The following is a 12,884-nucleotide window of genomic DNA, read 5'->3' on the forward strand; positions in this document are numbered from 1 at the left end:
GCAGCAACATGTGCAGCTATTATATAACAGTCTCTTTTTCATGCAAGTGGAAATGTACTTTACAAAAAAGTCAATGTATTCACTTGAAGAATTAACATTTTCATCCACCCCAGTGGACCAAGACTCAATCTCATTGTATTGCTTGAATTGGTGCTATTGTTTCAGCCACACAACGTGTGAACACATTCTCTACTCGCGCAATCACAACTAGTGACATGCATGTGTCATCATAGAAATGAGCATCACACATTCACTTTCGAAGCAACCAATGAAACTTTATTGAAATGAACACTGAAATGAAATGAAGACACATGGCGGCTCACCTTGGGACAATCCGTTGGTCACAGCCTGCAAGACAAAAAACATGATCAGAAGGTGTATCCTGCGCACATCAAAGGACAGAGAGAGAGTGAAGGAGAGAGTGAGAAGAAGAAAGGGGGGGAGAGAGAGAGAAGAAGAGAGGGGGCGAGAGACAGAGAGAGAAGAAGAGAGTGAAGGAGAGCGAGAGAGTGCCGCCCCTGCACACCTAGGCAGCATTGCTCATCTGCTGCCACCGGTGTGTTTCGAACCACTTGCCAGTATGCATAGCAGTACATCAGGTCACATATCAGAGTCAGAGCTGTCATCTGAAACAGAGTCCAGATACATGACTGGCACAGTACACACACTTGCACAAGACAACACCGTCCACCCGCCCATGCACACCCAAGCAGAGGAACCTCTGCCTCTCCCGCCGCCCATCGGAGCATGCCCGCCCATGCACACCCGGGCCTCACTGCTCACCTTCCGGCACTGGCGTGTAGACAGGAGGTCCCACCACGTGCCTCTGCAAGCTAGAAGCCCGGGCCCGCGGACATGGCACACTCCACACCATGCAGCCACGCTGCGCAGGCCACCAGGTCTCACGTCTGGTCGTGGGTCTTTATTACTCCATGGCATAGGACATACCAGGGCACCTGGCACCATCGCAGGCTGCACACTTGCTCAGCCCAATGGTTGCCACTAACTCTGTGATCCCGGAAGCGAGGCCAAGTGGCAGTAGCCCTGTACTGCCCACTGGCTCGGCCTACACTGCGGTCCAGCAGGGCACACAAATCCTGAGCACTCCGGACCGCAGGGACGGGGCATCATCTGAGGCTGTACACCCGCTCAGCAGCTTAAGGTGCCAATGACTCAGTGCACCCAAAGTCACTGTCCTGTGGTGGGGTGCCTGTGCCGGCCGCAATGCACTGTGTGCCGCAAACCCTGTTCAACCCCAATCAGCATCCGGTGGCGGGGTGCCTGTGCTGGATGCAATGCACCATGTGCCACAAACCCTGTTCAACCCCAATCAGCGTCCCTTGGTGGGGTGCCTGTGCCGGCCACAATGCACCGTGTGCCACAAACTCTGTTCAACCCCAGTCAGCACCACGTGATGGTAGTCCCGTGCCGGCTTCAAAGCCTCGGGTCCGTCATCCAGTCAACACCGGCAAAGGGCTGTGTGACATTGTCGGGCCCTTATATTTGCGGGGTCACATGGCCTGTGACGCCTGTGCCAGATGGGTGTAGTGTGCGTGCAAACCTGCCCACAGGGAGTGGCTGTGACATGCTGACAACTAGACCAGTGACATGCACACCACCAGCGAGTACACCTGCGATGGGTAGCAATGAGGCCCCCCTCGGAGCATTAGCGGATTGGTCTAGCCTGCCATACATTGGAACAGTGCAGGGCTTGCAAAAATGACTCGTGGGCATGGTTCATGTCTAGACAAGGAAGTGGCTGATGCATGTGTCCCTGTTGTGGTGTCCATGGGACCCGTTACACAAATTGCTTTGTAGCACCCTCTGACTGGCATGCCACAGGATGAGCATCATTGACGCAAAGGAAATCACTGTCCCTACATTCATCCACACATACATACATACATGAATGATGAAAGACATGACACAGCAGTGCATCCCTGGATGTTTATTGCACATCCAGTGCAGTTCAGCAGCTTGAGCGGTACAGGGCAATGCTGGCACACTACACAATATGGGCCCATGGAGTGCCAGCCAGAGTCTATCCGGGGATGACAGGTACTGCGGAAGAAGAAGGGTACAGTCCGCAGTCTGGTCGCCATGTCATTGGTCATCAAACAGGATGTGGCAGTCCATGTTGTTGTCCAAGGTGAGTGCATCTGAGTGAATCTTGGGTCAGTGGAAGGTCATGAGGCCATGTGCGAGACCAAGCAGAAACAGGCCAGGTAGCGGAAATTAATGCTACTGAGTCCTTCGGATCACAGGCACATCCATGTCCCCGTCCCCGGATGAGTGCTCTGCCCAACCTGTGGGTGTTGCTGTACTGGCTGCAGCACTGTGTGCCACTGACACATCAAGGGCCGGAGGGGGATTGTTGGCCGCACTGTGTCCCACTGACACATCAGATGCCGGAGTGGTTAGGCCTGCCGGCCTAGGAGGCAAAGACACACCAGGTGTTGGAGATGTGGATGGTGTGGGGGCAGCAGCATTCAACATCGCCACACCTTGTGGCAGCAATGCCATGATGAGGATCTGTAGGGCATGGTAGATCCCAGCTACATTCCGCTGATTTGCAGCGGTGGCTGCGATCCTTTCCGCCTCCATCCGCACCATGTCCTCCTTGAGCCTCTGCATGTGTGCCAGCTCACGGCTGGTATCGCCGGAGCCACTCTGAGCGGACAGGTGTTCTTCTCTCCACATCATGACTCCAGCGATGTCAGTCAGGGCTCATTGGAGACCATGGAGCAGGCCTACACACCCAAGGGTGGCATCAAGGTTGGTTGCCATGATGCCGAAGCCCAACTGCACCTGCTCTGCGGTCTCCCTCTGGCACTCCAGAACACGTCATTGGACTCCATGTGTTGTTCCTGGGGGTCTTGGTGGAGTTCCAGGGCTGCGGGTGCCTACTGCTGGGTGCTTTGGGTAGTGGGTGGGGTCTCCTCAATGTAGCTGGGCTGCCCTGATTCTGGAGGTGAGTGGCTGGGACTGCTCTGCAGGAGGTGTTGACAGTGCCCCTACGATGTAAAGGGGAGATGGTGTATTACAATGTGTCCACATGTATGTAGCTGCATGGTACATGTTGACATTCAGACAGCATGGCATTGTACATTTTGACAGTCTGTAGATCTGGGTGAGGACCTAGAGGCATTGTGGGTGTGCACTGTGCTCTGCTTGATTGTGCATGTGTGCCATTGTGCCCATCTCAACCCATCCCCCAGTACCTGGTTGTCACTCACCCTGTTGCAGTTATTTTGTTTCCTGTTGAGCAGTGTCCAATCCCTGACTCCAGCCACAGTCTCCACACTGATGACTGTCGACACACCAGCTCCTCCATGTCATCCAGCTCGAGCTGTGGCACTGGGCCCCCACCTCCAGTCTGCGTTGCTGCCTTCTGGTTGGCAGAGAGCTTCTCCTTGGTCCTCCGCTTGATGTCATTGCATCGCCTCTTGACCTCGTTCATTGTCCTCTTGTGCTTTCCGACGGCATTCACCTTGTCCACGATGTCCTGCAATATTCCGTTTTTGGTGCCCAATGACACATTGGAGGTGACAAACAGTTGTTGATGGTGTTCCATCACCTCCGTGACTATGATCCTGTTTGACTGCGGACTGAATTTTGTCTTCCTCTTCTTCTTGTACTTGCCCTTTCCTGTTCCCGAGGTCCCGGGCTGGTCATCCGGGGTGCTTGAGGGTTGCGCTAGTCCACTGCACCTGCTCCGGCTGTCTCCATTGTTCTTGGGTGTTGGTCAGTTTGCGTTTGGGTGTTTTTTCTACTTTTATAGTGATTTTTCCCACCTGCCAGGTGTGTTTTGTAGGCCTGGTGCTGCTTATCGCTGATTTCCTCATCGCTCTTTGGCCCATCGCAGGTTTTTTGGTGTTGTAGTTTGTGTTTTTGTCTCCATCGAGGTGGTTGTATCGTGAACATTGTCCAGGGGTTTCGGCAGACTATTGCATGCTACCACCGCTTTGTGAATTCCACGTTGACACAGAGTTACTTTCCTGCGCTAAGCTGCGATGTTGAAAGTTGTGTTACGCTACTCTTGCAGTAGTTATCATACGTTCTTGTTATGTTATGTTATTTGGGAATTTATGTAAGTGCACGTTCACCTACAGGTCTCTTTGCACTGGTGGGTTTGAGCAAAAGAAGAAGTGAAAGCAGATGTGAAAGCAGATGGAGGATCAGCTAATTATAGGCCAGGGAGAACAGCCAGGTTTTTAGAGCTTTCCTGAACCGCATATAGTCAGCCTCCAGCCTAATAGGAGTAGGCAATGAATTCCAGAACTTCGGGCACACATGTGAGAACCGGGGCCCACTAATTAGTTTCTGTTTAATTCTGGGCACCATCAAAAGATTCAGATGTTTCAGGCAGATGCTTTCTGATGCATGAGAGAATGAAACTTGGGCCGGTTTCTTGAATGGCTTTGAAAAGGGTGCAGCCGATTTTGAACATCACATGCCGCTCCACTGGAAGCCAGTGGAGATCTTTCAGTAGTGTGGTAATGTGACATCTCCTTAAGATAGATGATTCTAGCTGCTTGGTTTTGAATCATCTGAATACAATGACTCAAATATAGCGGAGTGCCAAGATAAAGTGCATTTCTATAATCTAATTTTGAAAGGATAAGGGCAATCACAATTTGAATGCTGGCCTCTCTACTGAAAAAGCATTTGTTCTTACGCAGTTTGCGAAGTTGGACAAAGCAGGCCGGAGTAAGTGCGTTAATTTGGGTGCTCATAGAGAGGTCAGAGTCAATGTGAAGACCCAAACTCTTGATCATTGGTTTAGGGATTAGGGCCGCACCTAACTCAGGTGGCCAATAAGATTGTGTTCTATGAGTAAGTTTGTTGCTTGGGATGATTATCTCAGTTTTTTGAGAGTTGAGTTTTAGTTGGTTCTTATCCATCCAGGTTTTTACATGCATCATAGAGTTCCTAACAAAATCTTTGCATTCGGAGGAGTTCTCCAGAGTAAAAATCAGCTGCATGTCGTCAGCGTAATTTAAGATTTTCACCCCCATCTGCCGAAGACTCGAAATTAGGGGACGTATGTAAATATTAAAAAGGATCGGTGACAGGGAGGAGCCCTGTAGAATGCCACAACTCATTTCAACAATCAAAACAAGGGTCTTGACTCCTTACTCAGAAAGGCTGAGTCCAACTATACTTATTCAACAAAAACAAAAGCCAATACTGGGATTGTGTTATAACAACGCTGGTAATTTAAAGGCAGGAGGTTTTGATTCAAGCAAAAACAACCTATATATATTTTAGATCAAATTTATTCTTTTCATGAAAGTGTCACTTTTTGTATATATCAGCACCTTATTTTTCGTGCATGGAAAATACAACATGTAAATAACACACAATTATATATACAATATATACATACAAATAATCAGACGATTTCAAACACACTTGGCCATACATTCATACGTCATCCATTCACAGCAATAGAAAAAATATATTTAGAAAACAGTGCGTCCAAGCAGCGGAAAGTAATTCAGTCCAAAATATTTCATTTCATATAGGTCTATAATTTTCCAACTTTTTAGAATCTACACCTTGTTTTTTTTTAACTGAAATGGCTACTGCTACCTTAGAGGCTGATGGTACGGTTCCCTGAGGCAGGGAGAGATTAAGGCGCCAAGGAAGGTGTCAGGGAATGCCCGAAAAATTGCTTTCTTTATATTAATGGGGTATTCCTCCTTAAGGGAGCCAGATTTAACCTTTGCTACCAATTCCAGAAAACATTCCCTTTCTAGCATGGGAAAGGTGTCGAGAGACGAAGGATTAGGAGGAACCACACTGTCTTCAATATTGTTATTGCTACATACAATCAATGGAATTTTGAATTTTAATCTTGTGAATATACCCCTAAGTTTTTCTTGGTACAAAAAATATATTGGGCACAAATATTGCTACAATCGGTCAATGCCACGTGGCTGAAAGCTAAACACACCACCACCCACAAAATAAACAAAAACCACCAAAGCCTGATCTGCTGTTTTTTGCAAAGATATACGAAGTGTAAATGTACACAACAGAACAACGACACATTATTGCATAATACATTGTTCCCTACTTTCAGAAAAAAAACAAAGAATTGCTGGAAGAGCCTTACACCTCTGCCTGAATGTAGTTTTGTATTTTCTCCTATTTACCAACATTCCTAGTAGTACACCTGGAGAGCGGAGCCAGTGCTGGCTTTCAAGCACCCCCCCTGGGAATATCATGTGTCAATTTTCCTGGAATCTATGCCTGTTGTGCATATTTCTACCTATAGTAGAATTCAGCACAGGGGGAATGGAGCCTGCTGCACAATAGCACCTTTTTAGGTTTCGTAACCTGGCGAGGGGCGAAGCCCCTCCCAGATCGAAATCTGTTGTTTTTAATAGTGAGGTTAGGACAGCCTCTGTTTCCAATTGGCTAGCTCCATAAATGGAGGCTAGCCATTGGGAGGCAGAGGCTGTCAATCGCGTTTTCTCTCGAAAACGCGATTCGGGGGCGTTTCTGGTGCTTTTTTTAAGCCCCGCCCCTTTGTCCCAGGCCGCGCTGCGATTGGCTGCCGGCCCGGGACACCCCCGTGACGTCATTCCCGGGCCGCGCTGTGATTGGCTGCCGGCCCGGGACACCCCCGTGACGTCAGCCAATCACAGCGCGGCCCGGGACCTGACTTGTTTTCCTCTCACCTTCGGGTAAAGTCCGAGCTATATAAAAACGCATAAAATAAAAATAAATGAAAATACACTCTCCCCACATCCATCGTCAACAGACGTCTCCAGTCAAGTGACCCTGATTATAAAGGAGGAGTCGGGCAAAAGTACCCTCCCTCCGGCTTACTTCCAGCACGCTGTCTCTGTGTCTGTCCTTTACACCAGTGAGGGCTTAGGGTCTTCAACACAACACAGCCCTTGACTCCGGTCCAGCCAGAGAATTAAATAAAGTCCAGCTGTTATAAATTGAAAAGATAACCTACAGAGGAGATTCAAGCCCGTCAGAACCATGTGTCAATGTTACACTAGATATGGAAAACAGAGCAGCCATCTTTGAGTTCCCTTTTTCAAATTAACGGGATAGTAAAAACAATAAATGTTTGCATGTGTGCTCGAAATTCCTGTCTCTGCGCATGTTTACATTGATTATTTCATACATTGAAAAAAACATACGTTTTTGGTACCAAATCGAGGAGTATCTGTATCCTATTATCTTTTTAGAAATACATCTGCTTTAACTGAAATTGGTTTGAAAGGTCGTCAGGAACACTAAAATATGTGCATGGCGTTCGTTTTCAGGGTCAAAAAGTCCCTTTCTATCGTCGCCATTGAAGGAAACGTCATATCAGGCGGGCTACGTCACCGCTAGCTACTGCTATCCTACCCCCTCTCTGTGCAGCAGTCGCTATTTTGTGAGCTGAAAGTGAAGGAAGGAGTTGTTCGAGAAGAGCAGAGCAGCGAGACAGGGACTGCCTAAGCGGCGGCCAAGGTGCGGTAAGCCGGTCCCCGATGGGGGGCTCGAAGATGTATGCTCATGCAGGAAAGAAGGGGCAGGGAGCAAGTAGAAGTACGCGGAAATTATAGGTGAACTGTTACCGAGTCAGGGGCGTAACACAGGCCCCCGCAGCCCCCGCGTTGCGGGGGGGCCTCCCCGCTCCAGGGGCCCCGGGCCGGCCCCCTCAATACATCAATGGTCATCATGGATTTTAATGGTGCGCTGTGCACACTGCGCACCGCTGACCTCTTAACTGATTGCACGTGGCGGGCCCCTGAGGCACTTTTAAATGGTTCCGGCGGGGCCCCTGAGGCTAGTTAAACGGTGCGTGGGCCCCGGCAGGGGCCCGTGAGACTCTTGCAAATGGTGCGTGTGCCCCGGCAGGGCCCCGTGAGGCTCTTGCAAATGGTGCGGGGCCCCGGCCGTGGCCCCTGCCTCAGGCTCTTTATTCATGGTGTGAAAGTGAAGTCAGTTTCTATTGGATAAATTACGGGGTAGGTGCGCGCGGGCGGAGTGCACTCACTGATTTCACTTTCCAATTCCACCTTCCAGCCCCGGGACGCTTATGCGCGTTAGGGTGGGGGGCGGGTGACCAATGCCTGGCCCCTGTTTATAGTTGTCATGACTGATGACTGATGACATGCGCAATGCGCGTTAGAGACGAGTAAGGTGTGGCATCCATCCAACAAGCGAACACCCAGCAGCAACTCCTACGCAGGGCCGAAGTCCACTGCGTCACTGACCGGGCCTGCCCTGCCTGTAGCCATAATTAAAATTATTTAAATTGCACCCCGGCCCCCTACCTGGCCAGCTAGCTTTGCGCTGGCCGCAGCCTCTCTGCCCGTCCTGCTTGCGGCCTTGCGCCGGCTATCAGAACTGTGAGCTGCTGCAGCCTGCAGGCCAGGCCCAGGCCCCGCCGTCAGACCTCAGGTCAGGACCAGGTGTCAGGTGAGTCTGTGTCCAACTCGGTCCGAGCCTAGGCTAACTAGTGGTCTGAGGGAACACAGCGGCCGCGGCATGCCGGTCGGGCCCCAGAGGCACTTCTAAATGGTGCGAGGCAGGGCCCTGCAGAAGTATTTGATGCCTCAAAACAGAAATTAACACTGAACTGAAGAGTGTATCCATCAGATGGCATTTTTGTTTTTTCAGGGACACATACCAGAAGTTATTGACACTGTTCTGGGCGAGAAAGCATATGTTAGCTATGAACTTCGACTATGGGATCTTTCTTCTCGTTCTGAAAAAGGTAACTTTGGGAAACCACACTCTGCCTTCAAGGGCTGGTTTGGGAAGAACTCCCTGCGATGCAATAGCAGTAAATGGCAAATTACTGTTTTAGGGTGGTCACTGTCTTGTGTTTCTTTCCCTTTAGTTTTAAGTTGTCTTGTATTGTTGTACTGCTGGTGTGATTACTATAAGGTTGCAAGTGACATGTGCATGTGTGTTCCATATTTGACTGGAACTAAACTTGAAAGCCGGCAGGGAATCTCCAGTCCAACCTCTGGGGTGCGAAGTCGACTCCATTCGTTGTCGATAAACTGGGAACAGTATCATCTATTTTCAGGTTTTGGACATACCAGACGTGTGGTACGAATTTAAGATACCCATTTAGATAAGTTCTGTCCTCCTCCCATCCTGTTTCTGGCGCGCTTGCCTCGTGTTTACTTCTTCGCCTCCCTGCTCCGCTCTAGCATGAGGCACAGCTCAATTAAACAGATGTGACACAACATTCAGTATTACCCCCAACAAATAAAATGCTAAAAGCGAATGGCAGTCATTAGCTTGAGTTTTAACCCGGGTACAGTCGTGCGCTGGACGGCTGTACCTGACATGGAGCCAGGGAAAGACCAGGACAGCCGATGCCTCAGCTGCCACCTTGCCCCCACAGGTCCTCACTTGCATTTTGACCCTTGACACCCTGAGAGCAACTGTCGGGTAGGGTGACCAGCAGCACTGGGGTTAGGACTGCAGGCCCAGGAGGTGTGAGAGGTAGCCCACTCAACCATCATTTTAGGGGGCTGCCGTTTAATCATCCCTGGCCCTTTCTCGGGTGCCTGCCCACCACTAGCCAGCAAGCATCGTCTCGCACTCACTCTATGGCTGTTGCATCAACTACCACCCCGCACTCCTCCACCTCGGACCAATGGCTAGTATCCCCTTGTAACAATGGCGTAGCAGGATCCCTGTAACTTCACCCCCATAAATGACTATCCGGAACATCTGCTCCCTCTGTTATATGGTGAGTACATAGGGTCAAAGGTGCATGGTTTGACCAGGGAAGCAGTGCTGAGCCCAAACACAAAAAAAACACTTTTTATAGATGGACGAGTTCTTTCTGTCTGTTGGCGAGGTTACCCTGAGACCTCTGTGGTTGGTGCAAGAAGTTAGCACCATTGCATTGCATGATTTTGCTCATGAGGAAATGTCACTCTTAGTTGTTGAAATGTCACTCATAATTACACTGAAATTATGAAAATGTCACACACAGCAATATGAAACCTTGGCAACTATGTCGATGTCCAGTAATAGACACACCACCGCCTCCCAAGTGCTTCCTTGTTTTTTTAGCCGTCTCTCTCCCGCCCGCCCACTGTCCGTGCCTCCTCCCTCCCTCCCTCCCACTTATAGATACACTTGTTAGGATCATATTTACATACTGTGATAGAATAGATAAATAAACAGAGGCCCATAGGCATCTAATGAAATAACTTATATGAGTAGGGTGTCAGCCCCCCTCAATCAATAACCTAATTTATTACACCATCTTACCAAGAAGCGTTCGGATAGTGTAGTAATAATGTTGAAATGTGTTGGTCATGGTTATGATGAAAACATAACAGCCCTACCAAGAGGTTTTGTTAATAGGAAGGTCACGGCATAATGGTCTCTGAAAGTACTTTTCAAAAGAGGCAGCCTAACAATTCGCGTTATTTAAGGCCAGAAGGCACCATTCAGGTATGGCCGCCACGTTAACCTACTTGGACGAATCTAGCGAACGCGACGGAAAAGGAACTCTGCTCTCGGAAGTGACAGGCCCGCCCCATCCTCACGAGCCACCGTAGCCAATCGGGAAACGCTACGGAAGCCGGCAAGACGGCGGCCCCGCAACGCTAGCCTACAGTCGGGCCAATAATGTCCGCGATAATGGGGAGCAGGAGGGCTCAAAGAACAGCGCTAGGAACCGGGGAGGCGTACAACGCGTGGAGGGCAAACTCCGTGCTAGCGTGGAGAAGGGGGACTACTATGAAGCGCACCAGATGTACCGCACCCTGTTCTTCAGGTAAGGCAGCTGGCGTCCTGCAACCAAAGCCTGGTCTTCCAGGGCTTTCTTTGCTCTTTAGTGGAGCAACTCACTGTCGTCAGGCCCGCCCCCTCACTCGCAATGGCCTGTTTTGCGGCTTTAGCGTTGATGTGACTTTTTGATAGGTCAGAAAGAATGTCAGTTTGAGGAAGGCCCGATTTTTTCCTCATATAGAAAGTGTCAGTTGCTTTCGCGTCCTTTAAGTCAATGGCCTACCTGTCATTGGCCTTGCTCAGTGTCACTTACGCACTGAATGCCGTGCCCTAACAGTACCGTAGACGTGTCCATATGCTTCTGTCAGCTGGGGTTTAACGCAATGTGCAATATAATATGTAAAGTTTTGGTAGGGAATGGGAGCGGAAATGCAGGTCGGCCAGCACTGACCTTTTAACCAAACCACTAAGTCAACTGTATGTTGACTTTTAATTTTAATTTTAATCCAGACCTGCAATGTTATAAACAACTCGTGTGTCCTAGAAGGTATTCTCTTGTTTGCCCAATAAAATAGATTCCTTGCGTGTGTTAACTCTGACACGAGACCGATTGAATAGTATGTGTATGTAGCTTGTCTTGGGTAAGGTTTCACTTGTGTGTACTTCTAACGCATAGAAAAGTCATTCTGTTCTAATCCATTTTTTGCCCCAAGTTATTTTAAATAGAACCAACCTTATAAAGCTAATTAATTCATTACCAGGTCTTGGAGGAATAATTCCCACGGATCTGTATAGGGTTGGCTTTATACCCGGCCCTGAGGTAGGCAGTTGAGTCCGCTATAACATGGTGGTCAACCCTTTTTTGGCAGAAGAGATATTGTCACATAATGCCACATTGGAATGCTGGGGGATCTTGGTAGTAGAAGGGGCCCCGGGGCCATACCCTTTAGTATTCAGAACATCGTTTATTGCCAAAGTTTAAGCTATTGGCATTGTAAATGGCAATGCCTTTTATTTAGGTTTTAAAACAAAAACAAAAATGAAAGGCATTATTTGCAATGTCAATAGCGCAAACTCGCGTAAATACGAAACCTATTGCATTGCAGATGCTTGTTATTTTTCTCTATAGGGAAATAATGTTTTCCCTGTGGAAAACGTTCTTTTACTGTATGCCTAGAAGATTTGGGTGTGATCTGTTCCCATTCCTAATCTGGAAGGGGAGTTACTCCAGCCCTTGAGTACAGAAAATCTTTAAAGGTAGAAAGGGTTGGATCGAATTTGGGAATGCTCACAAGCATACTTCCTATTTAGTAGTACCAACAAAGCAGGTACAACACCCTTGTACTTACACTACCTAAATATAGAGCGAAGATTTGCAGAATTTAACAACAGTACACCAAATCATCTTGATCAAAGAAAGGGGTATGCAAAATTTGCGTAGTGTGCTTTTGAATAGTTACACAATATTTAATAAAATTATTAATAATTACATAAAATATAAATCAGTCATTTCATGCTACAGTTTATCATGAAATGCGACCTCATGTCAATTTTTAGAGCAAGAGCATATTTAGGAAAAAGCACGGCGATCATTGGCAGCTTGTTGTTCCTATGTGTTTGTGGTACATTTTTACCACAAATGGCCTATTTGCAGTCACTTCTTACCACAGATGGCACCTAATTATGTACAGTGGCATAATGGGGTAATTTGGGGCATTTTGCAAACAAGTGTAATGGAAAGTTCCTGTAATTACTCAAATTATGCCAGCATAATTTGAATTTGACCAAAGTACTAATCAAAAGTACCTCAATAAAGAAACTAGAGAAAAAGAAAGTAACTAAAGAAACAGATTCTAAAAAAAAAGAAATAGCCATAGGAAAGTCACTTCCTACCATAGGTATGTGGCAACCGAGGAGGGCTGGGGTTTTATTGACATTACAACAAGATAGCACAAAAGGCGTAACACTATATTTGGTTTGTTTTCGCAAGAAAGCTTACAACATCTCTCCTTTGTTATTTTAGGTCATTATTTTAGTTTGTTATTTGTTCCCACTTCCCTTTCCCTTGGGATGACTCATGTCTATACCAAACTGATGACTGGGTGATTTCAAGAGATTGTTGGGCCTTGCTGTCCATGCAATATAGTAGAGAAAAGTCAGAG

This window comes from Lissotriton helveticus, chromosome 1_1 (genome assembly GCF_964261635.1).
Source record: "Lissotriton helveticus chromosome 1_1, aLisHel1.1, whole genome shotgun sequence".
Lineage (NCBI taxonomy): Eukaryota > Metazoa > Chordata > Amphibia > Caudata > Salamandridae > Lissotriton > Lissotriton helveticus.